This window comes from Portunus trituberculatus, chromosome 31, assembly GCF_017591435.1.
Source record: "Portunus trituberculatus isolate SZX2019 chromosome 31, ASM1759143v1, whole genome shotgun sequence".
NCBI lineage: Eukaryota > Metazoa > Arthropoda > Malacostraca > Decapoda > Portunidae > Portunus > Portunus trituberculatus.
In genome coordinates, this window is record NC_059285.1 from 10,200,851 (window position 1) to 10,213,845 (window position 12,995).

Below are 12,995 nucleotides of genomic sequence, written 5' to 3' on the forward strand. Positions count from 1 at the left end.
GACAGAACCAGAAATAATGGGTTTAAACTTGAAAAATTCAGGTTTAGGAAAGAAATGGGAAGAAACTGGTTTTCAAACAGAGTGGTTGATGAGTGGAACGGTCTCAGTGGTCATGTAGTCAGGGCTGAGTCAATAGGGAGCTTTAAAAGAAGGTTAGATAAGTTCATGGATGGGGAAGATAGATGGAATTAGGTAGCTTAAGCACACTGGGACTGCCTCGTATAGGCCTGGCGGCCTCTTGCAGCTTCCCTCTTTTATGTTCTTATGTTCTTATTGTTACACTCGAGCACATATCCCTCCTGCCCTTCCTGCAGCGTGACGATAGTCTGATGGGAGCTGAGGCGAGGCGGCACTGAGGAGGTGGAGGAATAATGTCGTAAATCAAACTGATGCAACTTATTCATTACAGTTGTATATATCGACTGCAAATACTATTTCTGCTGCAACTATTGCCTCTACAATAGTAAAAATAACAACAATAACAACAAAAACAACAACAACAACAACAACAACAACAACAACTGCTACTACTACTACTACTACTACTACTACTACTACTACTACTACTACATTACTAAAGATGAGCGACGCACAAGTACGTTACTCACACATCGCTCCCAGGACGCTAGTCACGCCAAGCAGCAGCAAGAGCAGCAGCTGGAGCGGGGCGCAGCCTGCTCCCACACCCAGGCATAAGGTCTCCCGCGCCATTCCGGTTCCCTCTCGGCGCGGACGAGCCTCGCTCACCTCTTCTGTATCTGCAAGATGAAGAATATAATTAGAAATTGTACTGAAGATTGAATGTAATAAAGAAGAAGAAATTAATCAAGCAAATAATCATCCCAAATCGAAGTGTGTGTGTGTGTGTGTGTGTGTGTGTGTGTGTGTGTGTGTGTGTGTGTGTGTTAAGAGATATATATTCTGAAAGGAGAGAGATGAAGACAGAATATAAACATATGAAGGACAGAGAAAAGCAGAGGAAGATGCAGAACTAAAATAAAATATAGAAAAAAAATAGAAAAATATAGAAAAAAAGAGACAAATAAAAAGAAAATGAGGGTGAAATAAAGTTAAAAAAAGAAAAAATGGAGGGGGCTCTTATTACATACTACCCTCAAGTGCCTTAATCTTATCCAGCCTAGCTGTGGCTTATCATTGGCTTCTCTAGCCCTCCTCCATGACTTCCTCCACCGCGACTCTCCCTCCCACCCCTCCATCCCTCCATTCCTGCCATCCCCTGCCCGTTCAAATACGTTCCCTACGTGTGACGCTGTGAAACTGATGATAGCTATTGAGAGAGAGAGAGAGAGAGAGAGAGAGAGAGAGAGAGAGAGAGAGAGAGAGAGAGAGATTAATAATAAGAATAACAAAATACTAAACTACGTCATACAGAACGTTCTTGCCCAAGCATGAACGACAAAGTGTACATAACTGAAGGTAGCGTCGTACTCCAAACCTCCGCCCTCCCTCCCCCAAAAAATAAACAACTCGTACACCAAAAAATATGTGCGAAATAATGTGGTCAAACGAATATTTATCGAGAGCAACGTGGGAGTTACAGGAACATAAATCTTTTGTGAAAATGTCCGTCTCGAGGGAACATTCAAAGTGAAGACAGCAAAGAACGTTAAGAATTGCTGCGTCTTGCCAGAGAGAGAGAGAGAGAGAGAGAGAGAGAGAGAGAGAGAGAGAGAGGTATTAAATAGTCATCGTCGTGCAAGTTCTGGGAATGATCAGAAAGATGTGTGGAAGAGGAGGAGGAGGAGAAGGAGACAATGTGAAGAGAGATAAAAATAAAATGAAAAAAGAAGGTGGAAATGTGGAGGAAGGATATTGGACAAGGGTGGAGCTGAGAAAACAATGGAAGAGGACAAGGGAGGGAGGGAGGGAGGGAAGGATGTAGTGAAGGAAGGAAGAGGAAAAAAAGGAAGGAAATAAATTCTGGTTGTTGATAGAGAGAGAGAGAGAGAGAGAGAGAGAGAGAGAGAGAGAGAGAGAGAGAGAGAGAGAGAGAGAGAGAGAGAGAGAGAGACGACAACGACAAGGGGGAGGAGAAGGAGGAGGAGGAGGAGGAGCAAAAATCAGCAATAGTTGGAGGGAAAGAAAATTGACAGGGTTCTAAAGGAAAGGAAAGATGGATGGTGGTATGAAACAAGACGAAATAACCGCTGGGTGTAGGAAGGTATTTGAAGGAGGAGGAGGAGGAGGAGGAGGAGGAGGAGATAGGCAGGAGGGAAGGAGGGTGGAAGAGCAAGAGGAGGAAGGAACACCACTTGACTTGCGAAAAACAAAATAAAGAAAGAAGGGGAAGAGTGAGGTTGAAAAACAGACCAACCAGTGCTCTCTCTCTCTCTCTCTCTCTCTCTCTCTCTCATTCAACACGCTGGCAGTGGTATAAAAAGTGAAATGTAATGTAATATAATGAAGGAATATAAAAATCAATACACACACACACACACACACACACACACACACACACACACACACACACACACACACAGAGAGAGAGAGAGAGAGAGAGAGAGAGAGAGAGAGAGAGAGAGAGAGAGATTAAACACTGAAAAACAAACTCAAAACAATATCAACTAATTAGAAAACGCTTCACACTTGTCTTGAATCCTACCTCTACTCTCTTTTCACTCCCTCTTCCTCTCTCCCTCCTAAACTTACTCTTACATCTCCTACCCCTGGCTTTCCCCCATTCCACTCAAACCAACCCCCTTCCCCACACGCTTAATTCACTTCTCCACCCGTCCCTTTGTCAGGTGTGGCGTATCCAGTCCCGTAATCTGAGACGAGACACACGTACCCAAACAAACACGCAACAGCTGCACCTCATGTCCCAGCATACGTAGCTTAACTCTTCGCCGCGGACACGAACGAATACAAAGGAGGAACCAATCACAGCGGCAGTGGACCTCTTGTTATTAGACTTTCAAATCCAGCGAAGGAGAAGAAGGAAGAAGTAGAGGAGGAAAAGGAGGATATTTCGTGATTCTATCCTTTCCTTTTCCTCTTCTATAAGTCTTTTACGCACGGAAGATCACGAAGAGGGAGAGAAAGTGGGAAAAGGAAAGAAGGAGGGAGAAAAGAAGGAAGAAAGTGATGAATGGGGAAGCGTTGAGAGAAGACCGATAAGATATAACGAAAAGAGAGAGAGAGAGAGAGAGAGAGAGAGAGAGAGAGAGAGAGAGAGAGAGAGAGAGAGAGAGATATTCCAAACGATAATTACATAATATTACATAAATCAACCTGAAAAAAAGAGGAGAATAAGAAGACAGATGAACAATAATTAAGAAAGGAAGAGAAAGAAGACAATAAATAATACAGGTGAAGACGGATGTGCAGGGAAAGAAAGAAGAGGAAGAGGAGGAGGAGAAGGAGGAGGAGGAGGAGGAGGAGGAGGAGGAGGAGGAGGAGGAAAAAATCTTAATGAGGTGGAAGAGGGGAAGAAGAATGATTAGAGAGAGAGAGAGAGAGAGAGAGAGAGAGAGAGAGAGAGAGAGAGAGAGAGAGAGATGTAATCACCTAAAGTTATCTAAAAAAAAAAAGCTAATAACGAGAAAAAGGAAAAATAGCAAAAGAATAAAGGAAAAACAATGAAATATGATAAAGTAATGAGGGAAAAACAAAAAGAGGAAGAGTTACAAAAAGTGTAAAAATGAAGGAAAAAAAAAACATAAAGGAGAAAAAAAAGTAAAAAAAAGTACCATAAATTCATTAACTGCAACAAACAGATAAATAAATAAATAAATATAAAGCTAAATAGACAGATGAAGAAATAGATAAATAGATAGATAGATAGATAGATAGATAGATAGATACGTAGATAGATAGATAACGAGACAAATAGATACACCAGCAAGATATATTAATAATTGGACGAATAGGGGAGAGAGAAATTATATACAAAATAACTCAAAAATATATAAGTGCTCTCCCTTTTCTCTTCCCCATCCCTTTCCTTCTCCTCCCCCTGTCTCTCTCTCTCTCTCTCTCTCTCCCTCTCCCTCCCTCTCCCTCTCCCTCACACGCCGCAAATTGGCCCACAGGAAATGCTTAATTAGACTTAAAAACAAAAACTGCTGCCATTTGATGATACTACTACTACTACTACTACTACTACTACTACTACTACTACTACTACTACTACTACCTAACCTTTACTGTTAACCATTACCCTTCTCCTCCTACCATTTCTTGTTCTTCACGTATTCTTCTCCCTCTGCTCATCTTATTACCACCTCTAATCCTATCACTGGTCCTACAACTACTACTACTACTACTACTACTGCACTAGATAAGAAGCCTTCCCTTCACTCTTAGATATCCTGTGAAAAGACATTCATTACCATAATATTGCTCTTAACTGCCTCCCTCACTGATACTTGAATATAACCCTTAATCGCCTTTACTCTCTCTCTCTCTCTCTCTCTCTCTCTCTCTCTCTCTCTCTCTCTTCTATCCTCCAGTTAGGAGTCGCCACAGAGGAAGAACTTCTCTAATTTTTTGTGCCTATGTCAGTCACACTCATTGAAGGCACGTCTCCTTTCACTGTGAAGCTTCTATTAGGTCTTCCCTTTCTTTTTTTTTTAAATTTAATAAATCTACATATCCCCAGTGTGCTCCTCCCCACGCACTCCTCTCTCTCTCTCTCTCTCTCTCTCTCTCTCTCTCTCTCTCTTGACTTGTCCCAACCACCTCAGTCTCACTTTAATCGCCCTTACTTAAATGATATTTTATGAAATTCAGAGTTGTGATTTTATTTCTGTTGCTGTTGTTATTATTGTTGCTGCTGCTGCTGCTGCTACTACTACTACTACAACTACTACTATTACTACTGATGCTGTTATTGTTACTGTTGTTTTTACTGCTACTACCACTACGGTGCTACTAATTAATATTCTACTCCTGTTTATAAACTCATCCGGTCGCCGGTGCAAATTTGATTAACATTACTACCACCAGCATTACCACTACTGCTGCTGCTACTACTACTACTACTACTACTACTACTACTACTACTACTACTACTACTACTACTTTTACTACTACTACTACTGCTACTACTACTACCACTACTACTAACCAGCCTATCAACACTCAAACCACCACCTTCACCACCATACCTATAACCATGTCGATTACAATTACCACCACCACCACCACCACCATCACCATCACCACCGCAACAAGACTCACTGACGACCGCCTCTGACACACCAACAACACCACTATTCAGTCCGTCAAGGCCACTATTGTCCTCCAAGCTCATCTCTCTCTCTCTCTCTCTCTCTCTCTCTCTCTCTCTCGGCAGTGCAGCAGCGTGTACCTAAATATACAAAGGGCGCCTGTGAGGTGGTAGTAGTGGTGGTGCGGCGCGTGTGATCCCGATGACCACCCTGACGAAGGGCTGACGGAGGTAGGTGTGTGTGTATGTGTGTGTGTGTGTGTGTGTGTGTGTGTGTGTGTGTGTGTGTGTGTGTGTGTTACTTGAGATGTGTTTTTCCTTTCTTGTATGATTTATTCCTTCATTAGTTTACACTATAGCTGACTGCAGTTGATAAGGAGGAGGAGGAGGAGGAGGAGGAGGAGGAGGAGGAGGAGGAGGAGGAGGAGGAGGAGGAGGAGGAGGAGGAGGAGGAGGAGGAGGAGGAGGAGGAGGGGAAGCATTGAGAGATGACAGAAAAGATGGAGGAGGAGGATAAGGATGAGTAATCGTATGAACAGCAAAAGAGAGAGATGGAGGAAAAAGAAGAAGAAGAGGTGGAGAAGGAGGAGGAGGAGGAGAACACAGTAATGCTTAGAGAGACCACACTTATGTTTATGCTCAATTGAGCAACGCATCAGTTAAATTATGACGCCAGATTTCATGACGACCACCACTATACCAACACCACCACCACCACCACCACCACCACTACTACTACTACCACTACCACTACTACTGCTACTTCTATTACTACTACAACTACTACTACTACTACTACTACTACTACTACTATTGCTATAGAAAATTGTGTCCAGTCACGCCGTTATTTCCGGGTAGTGAAGCGCCGTGCCCTCCCGAAGGAGATAAGAGAGGACCTTTTAAGCACCGGCGATAGTGTGTTTATCTTTGCCAGGTGACGGGAGGAGGAGGAGGAGGAGGAGGAGAGACAAGGGTGATGATACTTTCCTCTCTCTCTCTCTCTCTCTCTCTCTCTCTCTCTCTCTCTCTCTCTCTCTCTCTCCAACACCTACTTCAAGCTCCTTCCTTATCTCTCCTCCGTAAGACAGTAAACATTCTCTCTCTCTCTCTCTCTCTCTCTCTCTCTCTCTCTCTTCTACAGTGTCCTTTTATTTGTTTTTGAAATATTGCATGCATAGTGCGTGTATTTCACTGTTTGATCTGCTGCAGTCTCTGACGAGACAGCCAGACGTTACCCTACGGAACGAGTTCAGAGCTCACAATGTCACAACTCCTCGATTTACATCCCGTACCTACTCACTGCTAGGTGAACAGGGGCTACACGTGAAAGGACACACCCAAATATCTCCACCTGCCCGGGGAATCGAACCCCGGTCCTCTGGCTTGTGAAGCCAGCGCTTTAACCACTGAGCTACCGGACTGTGTGTGTGTGTGTGTGTGTGTGTGTGTGTGTGTGTGTGTGTGTGTGTGTGTGTGTGTGTATGTATTCCTTATCATATTCCTTCTTTTCTTCACAATTATCTTCTTTTCTTCCTTTCACTAATTTCCCTCTTCTCTTCTCTTCTTCCTCTTCTTCATACCTTACTATCTCACCATGAATATTTCTCATGCATCTCTTTCTCCTTCACCTCCTCCTCTTCTTCCTTAATCTCTTTCTCTTTCTTTCTCGTCCTCGTCTTCCTCCTCCTCCTACTCCCCCCCTTCTACCTCCCTCCTCTTTCTCCTTTCACGCACCCCATTGTTTCACAGTACCCCTCTGTTTCTCCCGCCTTACCAATACTGCCAACGCCGTCTTTACAAGCAGCTCCCCCGACACTCACTGCCGCTTCACCTCCGTCGGCACCCATTGCAAGCAGGAACACACTAGCGCTCCCTCGGGTTTACTCACACAAATGTAGACACTTACTGACTTCTGGGACTTAAAGGAATGCTACTCCGGTCTTGTGAAAGCTAAAAGAACAGACACCAGCCTCTCACATCGATACAATATCAAGTTACGTGAGAAAGAACACTGCGCGAATCTGATGACGCAAGGCTGGTAAAAATCAACAGGAGGAGCGAGTGTGGCAGGGGAAATTACATGCGAGATTGTAGGCGCCTGTGGAGGGATTCCCTAAGGGGTAGCATTTGGAAAGGAGGAGCAGGAGGAGGAGGAGTAAATGGTGGCGTGATAGCAGCCTTAACGCCCCATACCACACTGACGTCTGTCTCCTCACGTCCAAGGCGGCAAAACTTTGTGGACGACAAGAGTGTGGCGTCTTGTTGTCTTCCTGGCTGGCTGGGAATGAGCAAGTTGGACGGGCTAGGCAGACCAGGGCACAGGAGGGGATGGGAAGGGCTGGGAAGGTCTGGGAGGGGCGGAGGAGATAAAAGAGCAGGGGACAGGCGGAGCAGGGAAGAGTAGGAAGGTTGGGAGGTCAGAGGGGGAAGGGTGAGGAAGGGTGAGGAAGGGTGAGGGTGGCAAAGGAATGGGCAAGGCAGTGTGGTGAAGCTGTGCTGTAACAACTCATACAGGCCAATGAACTCCTCATCTTTGCTCTTGTTCTGCACACACACACACACACACACACACACACACACACACACACACACACACACACACTTATATTATGATTCAAATGGTGACGACAATCAGTAATGAGTATAAGTAGACATATAATGAATTTACCACAACAACAACAACAACAACAACAACAACAACAACAACAACAACAACAACAACAACAACAATAAACACCTACAACTGCACTTTCTCTTTCTCGTAGCGACTAGAGACACCTGGGTTATGGCGGACCCAAGCACACCTGACTACTACTGATGAGAGAGAGAGAGAGAGAGAGAGAGAGAGAGAGAGAGAGAGAGAGAGAGAGAGAATGAATGACAGCAGGATGTGTGTGGATAGGGTCAAAATAGACAGATACATGATAAGGAAAAAAGGTCGTGTGTGTGTGTGTGTGTGTGTGTGTGTGTGTGTGTGTGTGTGTGTGTGTGTGTGTGTGTGTCCTGATCACCTCATTCAAAGCCATACCAACCGACACGCATCATTACCAACTCCTCCTCCTCCTCCTCCTCCTCCTCCTCCTCCTCCCCTCCCCTCGTCTTCTACCTCCTGAATACTGCATAGGGGAGCACCATTGGAAAGAGAAAGTAAAAAGAAACGAGGAAATAAAAGACAAGTTGAAATGAAAACAAGACCCGCTTATGGAATGACAGAGAGAGAGAGAGAGAGAGAGAGAGAGAGAGAGAGAGAGAGAGAGAGAAACTACTACTATTACAAATAAGAATAAAACAACATTAATGAAACCGTATTTTCGTTTCTGCTGAAGTCTTCTCTCTCTCTCTCTCTCTCTCTCTCTCTCTCTCTCTCTCTCTCTGACGCGGTTAGGGAGTGCATAGGTGTTGTGTTGTCGCTGTCTCTGTGGGGCCTGTTAGCGGGAGCACACACACACACACACACACACACACACACACACACACACACACACACACACATTCACACTCACACACAACCATGAAGGCTTTATTATATGGAGAAATAAGGAAGGTGGTAGTGGCGGTGGTGGTGGTGGCGGTGGTGGTGGCGGTGGTGGCAAAGGTGGTGATGGTGGTGGTGGTGGTGGTGGTGGCTGTGGTCTTCAGTTTTAGGTTACCAAGAGTATATTGAACAACACGAGTGACCAAAACTGATGCGATAGCAACTTTTAAAGCTCAAATTCTTAAGAAAATATCTTTACAATTTTATAACCAAATCAGTTTTACCTGGTTGTATTGGAAGTTAGTTATTTAGTTAGTTTAGTTAGTTATTTGAATGTTTCGTGTATGGCGCCACTATGAAGGAAGCTACAGGGGAGTTTAAAGAATGCTTGTACGACTAAAGTGACAATTGAACACCGCGAATAGGAAAACACCCACGAGAACCCTGTTGGTAATCTCTGCAGCCTTATGAAATTCCCTCTTTTTCTCTTCGTCTATTCCCCAACCCTCTCTTTGCTATTTCTCTCACTACCATTGTATATAGATTTCCCACTGGATTTGTGCTTTGTGGTGAGGAATGGCTGTGAAAACTGGATCCTGCTTTTTTTATATAATCGATTGGCATTAGAAAAAAAAAACAAGGAGGAAATTTGAAGATGAAATTATGGGAAAAAATTGGATTAATTAAATCAAGTTGCTCTCTCTCTCTCTCTCTCTCTCTCTCTCTCTCTCTCTCTCTCTCTCTCTCTCTCTCTCTCCATACACCTCACGCCTGGCGGTAAGCAGAGGCCAATGACCCTTGAAACAGAGAGAGAGAGAGAGAGAGAGAGAGAAAGACCACCACCACCGCTATCCACCTCCACCAACACCGCCACCTGTAACATAAAGGTCATCAGAGTGAAAACACCACGCGGGGTTTACACTTTTATGGGTGTTGGGCATAAGGACCTTTTGGCACCATAGCCCCTCTATCCCCCCCCTCCTTGGCACCCCTTGGCACGGGCATCAAGGGCCAGGCACTCGACATGGCTGGCGTAGAGAGAGGAGGAGAAGGAGGAGGAGGAAGAGGAGGAAGAGAAGGATATATATAGGAGGGGACATAGGGGGGAGGTGGAGGAAGGAGAAGAGGAGGAAGGAGAGAAGGATGCAGAGCTGAAGCGTATAAGTGATGCATAAGAAGTGAAGATAATAATAGAAGGAAGAAGTGGAAAGCAAAAGGAGAAGAAAGAAGCAAGGAATGATAAAAGAAGATAATAAAGAAATATGAAAAGATAAAATAAATGAACAATGCATGACTAAAACAATAAAAATAAGCGAAAGATGATAAAAAAAACTGAGAGAGAGAGAGAGAGAGAGAGAGAAACATACATAAATCATAATAAGCACCATATGAAAGAGGAGTAGGAGGAGAGATAGTGAGGCAAGAGAAGAGAGGAAAGGGGAGAGGGGGAGAAATAAGGGGAGCGTGGAGAATAAGAATAAGAAGACGAAGAGAAGGGGGAGGAGATAAGGAGCCTGTGAAATATGGAGGAGGAAGACTAAACTAAGACAGTGAGGAATGTTAGTGAGGGAACAGTGATGGTGAAGAGGAGATGATGAACGTGAAAGAAAAAAAAATATGAAGCTGAACATGATGAGTATAATGACAAAAAAAAAAAGATTGAGAGAGAGAGAGGGACAGAGTGAGAGGGAGAGAAGCAACAGGTGTAGAAATGTGAAGCAGAGCGTATTAGAAAGGAATTATGAGGTAGACAGAATAATAGCGACGTAAAAAGAGGCAGAAGGCAGAGAGAGAGAGAGAGAGAGAGAGAGAGAGAGAGAGAGAGAGAGAGAGAGAGAGAGAGATGAACATGAGTAACTGGAGACGAAATAATGTAGAAATAAATTGGCTTTTTAAAGAGAAATATGAGAGAGAGAGAGAGAGAGAGAGAGAGAGAGAGAGAGAGAGAGAGAGAGAGAGAGAGAGAGAGAGAGATCCTTAATCCCTCGTGACATATACCAAATAAAAAATAAAATAAAAATACGAATAAAAATAGAATAAAGAAACCGAAATGGAACGGAATGAAAACGGGAAGAGAGTTGAGAGGAACAGAGTGGGACAAATATAGACGTAATAAATACATCAACAAATAAAAAAAAAGATAGATAAAGAATAAAGTACAGGCAACAGAGGTGAACGAAAGACATGACCGACAAGGTGTGAGAAAAGTGGCACGTCACCTGAGCTATAATTAATGACATGGCGGCTAAAAGAGGAAAGGTGAGAGGGAGAGACGGGGAGAGAGAGGGAGAGGGGAGTAGATGGAGCAATAGACCAGGCATAGCAGTGATGGTGGTGGTGATGATCAGGGGAGGGGAAGGGGAGGGGTTTAGAAGAGTATAAAGAGGAGATGGGGGGGGGTAGAGGGTAAGTGCCTTTGGTCTGTATATATAGAAAGGGGTGATGACTGGTACTCGGCGCGATGTCACCACCCGGAAGCATGTGGTGAGCCAAGTACCGCCTGGGAACGCCGTGTCCCTTACAGCGCACACCAGGCCAGGCACGTAGTGAGGCTGGTATAGGTACACGCGGCAGTATATTTGGGGAGAGGAAAAGTTGTATACGCTTAGCTGTGTGTCTTCACTTTTTGCTTCTGCCACTTATTTAAGCTTATTTAATTTTAGTTTGTATTTTCTAATTTCTATTCCTTGTCTTTCTTTTTTTTAGTTAAAGGGTTGTTATTATTCATTCATCCATTTTTCACCTGATATTAATTAAAAGGAAATATAATGTATGCACTATCTATTCCTTTTACTCTTTCCTTATTTTGATTGTATTTATTCATATGCCGGTTTATTCTATTCTTTTATTAATTTCTAGTCACTATTGTAGAAACCAACGCTGATAACATTACCTAATAGTATTGCAAAGAAAAGCACTAATATGTAAAAAGAAATAGCAGAGAATATAGAAACACAACTCGCAGCATTACTGAATCATGTGTTGCAATTGAAGATATGAAAAAGGCGATTAAACTTATCAATACAAAACTACAAGTAAATTCCATCATGGCTATAGTTTTCCTTCCTTTTCAGCTGTTTCGCGTGCTTACTTAAGGGTGAAAATACGGTGAAACTACCTTCGTGTCGTTATTGTAACTGCTAACATAATTCGTATCTTATTGCTAGGTGAGTTAGATGCACTTAATAGATATACTTGACGTCTTGGCTTTTATTACTTCATGACGACGCGTTGTGCTTTGATAGTGTTGAGTTGCAAAGTGTTTAACGAGCACTCCACTTCTATTTCTATGGTTGTTTTTCTTTATAATTATTTGTTCGTTTAATCTCTCTAGTACCAGGACGCGTTTTCGTATTCATTCTGGTGATTTTACACAGTTTCAGAACCATATGTTGGGACTAGAATACTAAACACTCTGGCCATTAACCATTTGATCTCCCTAGACCGTTCCTAATGCAAATAAGATCGTCTAATCATATCCAAAATCAAGGTAAAAATGCGTCTCAGTATTGAACGAGCTAAGAACTAAAGACTTCGGACTGTAACGATTATTTTTTCCTGTTCCATCTTTCTCTTCTTTATTCCTATCGCCGTTGTTACTCTCAAGCTCGTTATCTTATCTTCTATCAAAACATTCTCAGCAGAGACGAAAAAATAACAACGTGAATGTGGAACGAAATTATAAATTCACGCTAATCGCAAATCTATCGTAAAATCTTAAACATACACAATTACGTAATATAACGTTAGCCGATGCCTCGCTACATGACAAAGAATACCGTATGTTTTTTATTCAAATGCTCATGTTTATGGAAGCTTGAGAAAACGAAATATGACGTGAAGAGACTATTAAGAGAAACTTGATAGAGATTTCCAAGGTGTAATGTGGAGAGAGAGAGAGAGAGAGAGAGAGAGAGAGAGAGAGAGAGAGAGAGAGCACTAGCAGATGTGGAGTGTAAATAATATTATAGTGTTGTGTTTCCTTGTGCCGAGTGTTGAGGGCTAAACAAACCAATGTGATAGGCTGGCGCTTTAGTAATCACACACACACACACACACACACACACACACACACACACACACACACACACATACAAACTACTTACGCGTACACTGACCCATTACATCATGTCTCTTTATCAGCTCAGATAAACGCACGCACGCACGCACGCACACACACACACACACACACACACACACACACACACACACACACACACACACACAGGAAATACAAAACATACACGAGTACTCCTCCTTTCGCACACACACACACACACACACACACACACACACACACACACACACACACACACACATGGAACCAAT

At 43.2% G+C, this 12,995-nt stretch overlaps 1 long non-coding RNA gene across 1 annotated transcript in view; it reads right to left on the reverse strand.

Annotated features, from left to right (window-relative positions):
- Nucleotides 1–264: 264 nt before the first annotated feature.
- LOC123511269 overlaps nt 265–12,995 on the reverse strand; it is a 37,745-nt gene continuing 25,014 nt past the window's right edge. Inside the window, exons 3-4 of the long non-coding RNA XR_006676722.1 lie at nt 609–758; nt 265–352 (exon numbers count right to left, since the gene is read on the reverse strand). This is a non-coding gene — a long non-coding RNA (uncharacterized LOC123511269). The remainder of the gene's footprint in view (nt 353–608; nt 759–12,995) is intronic.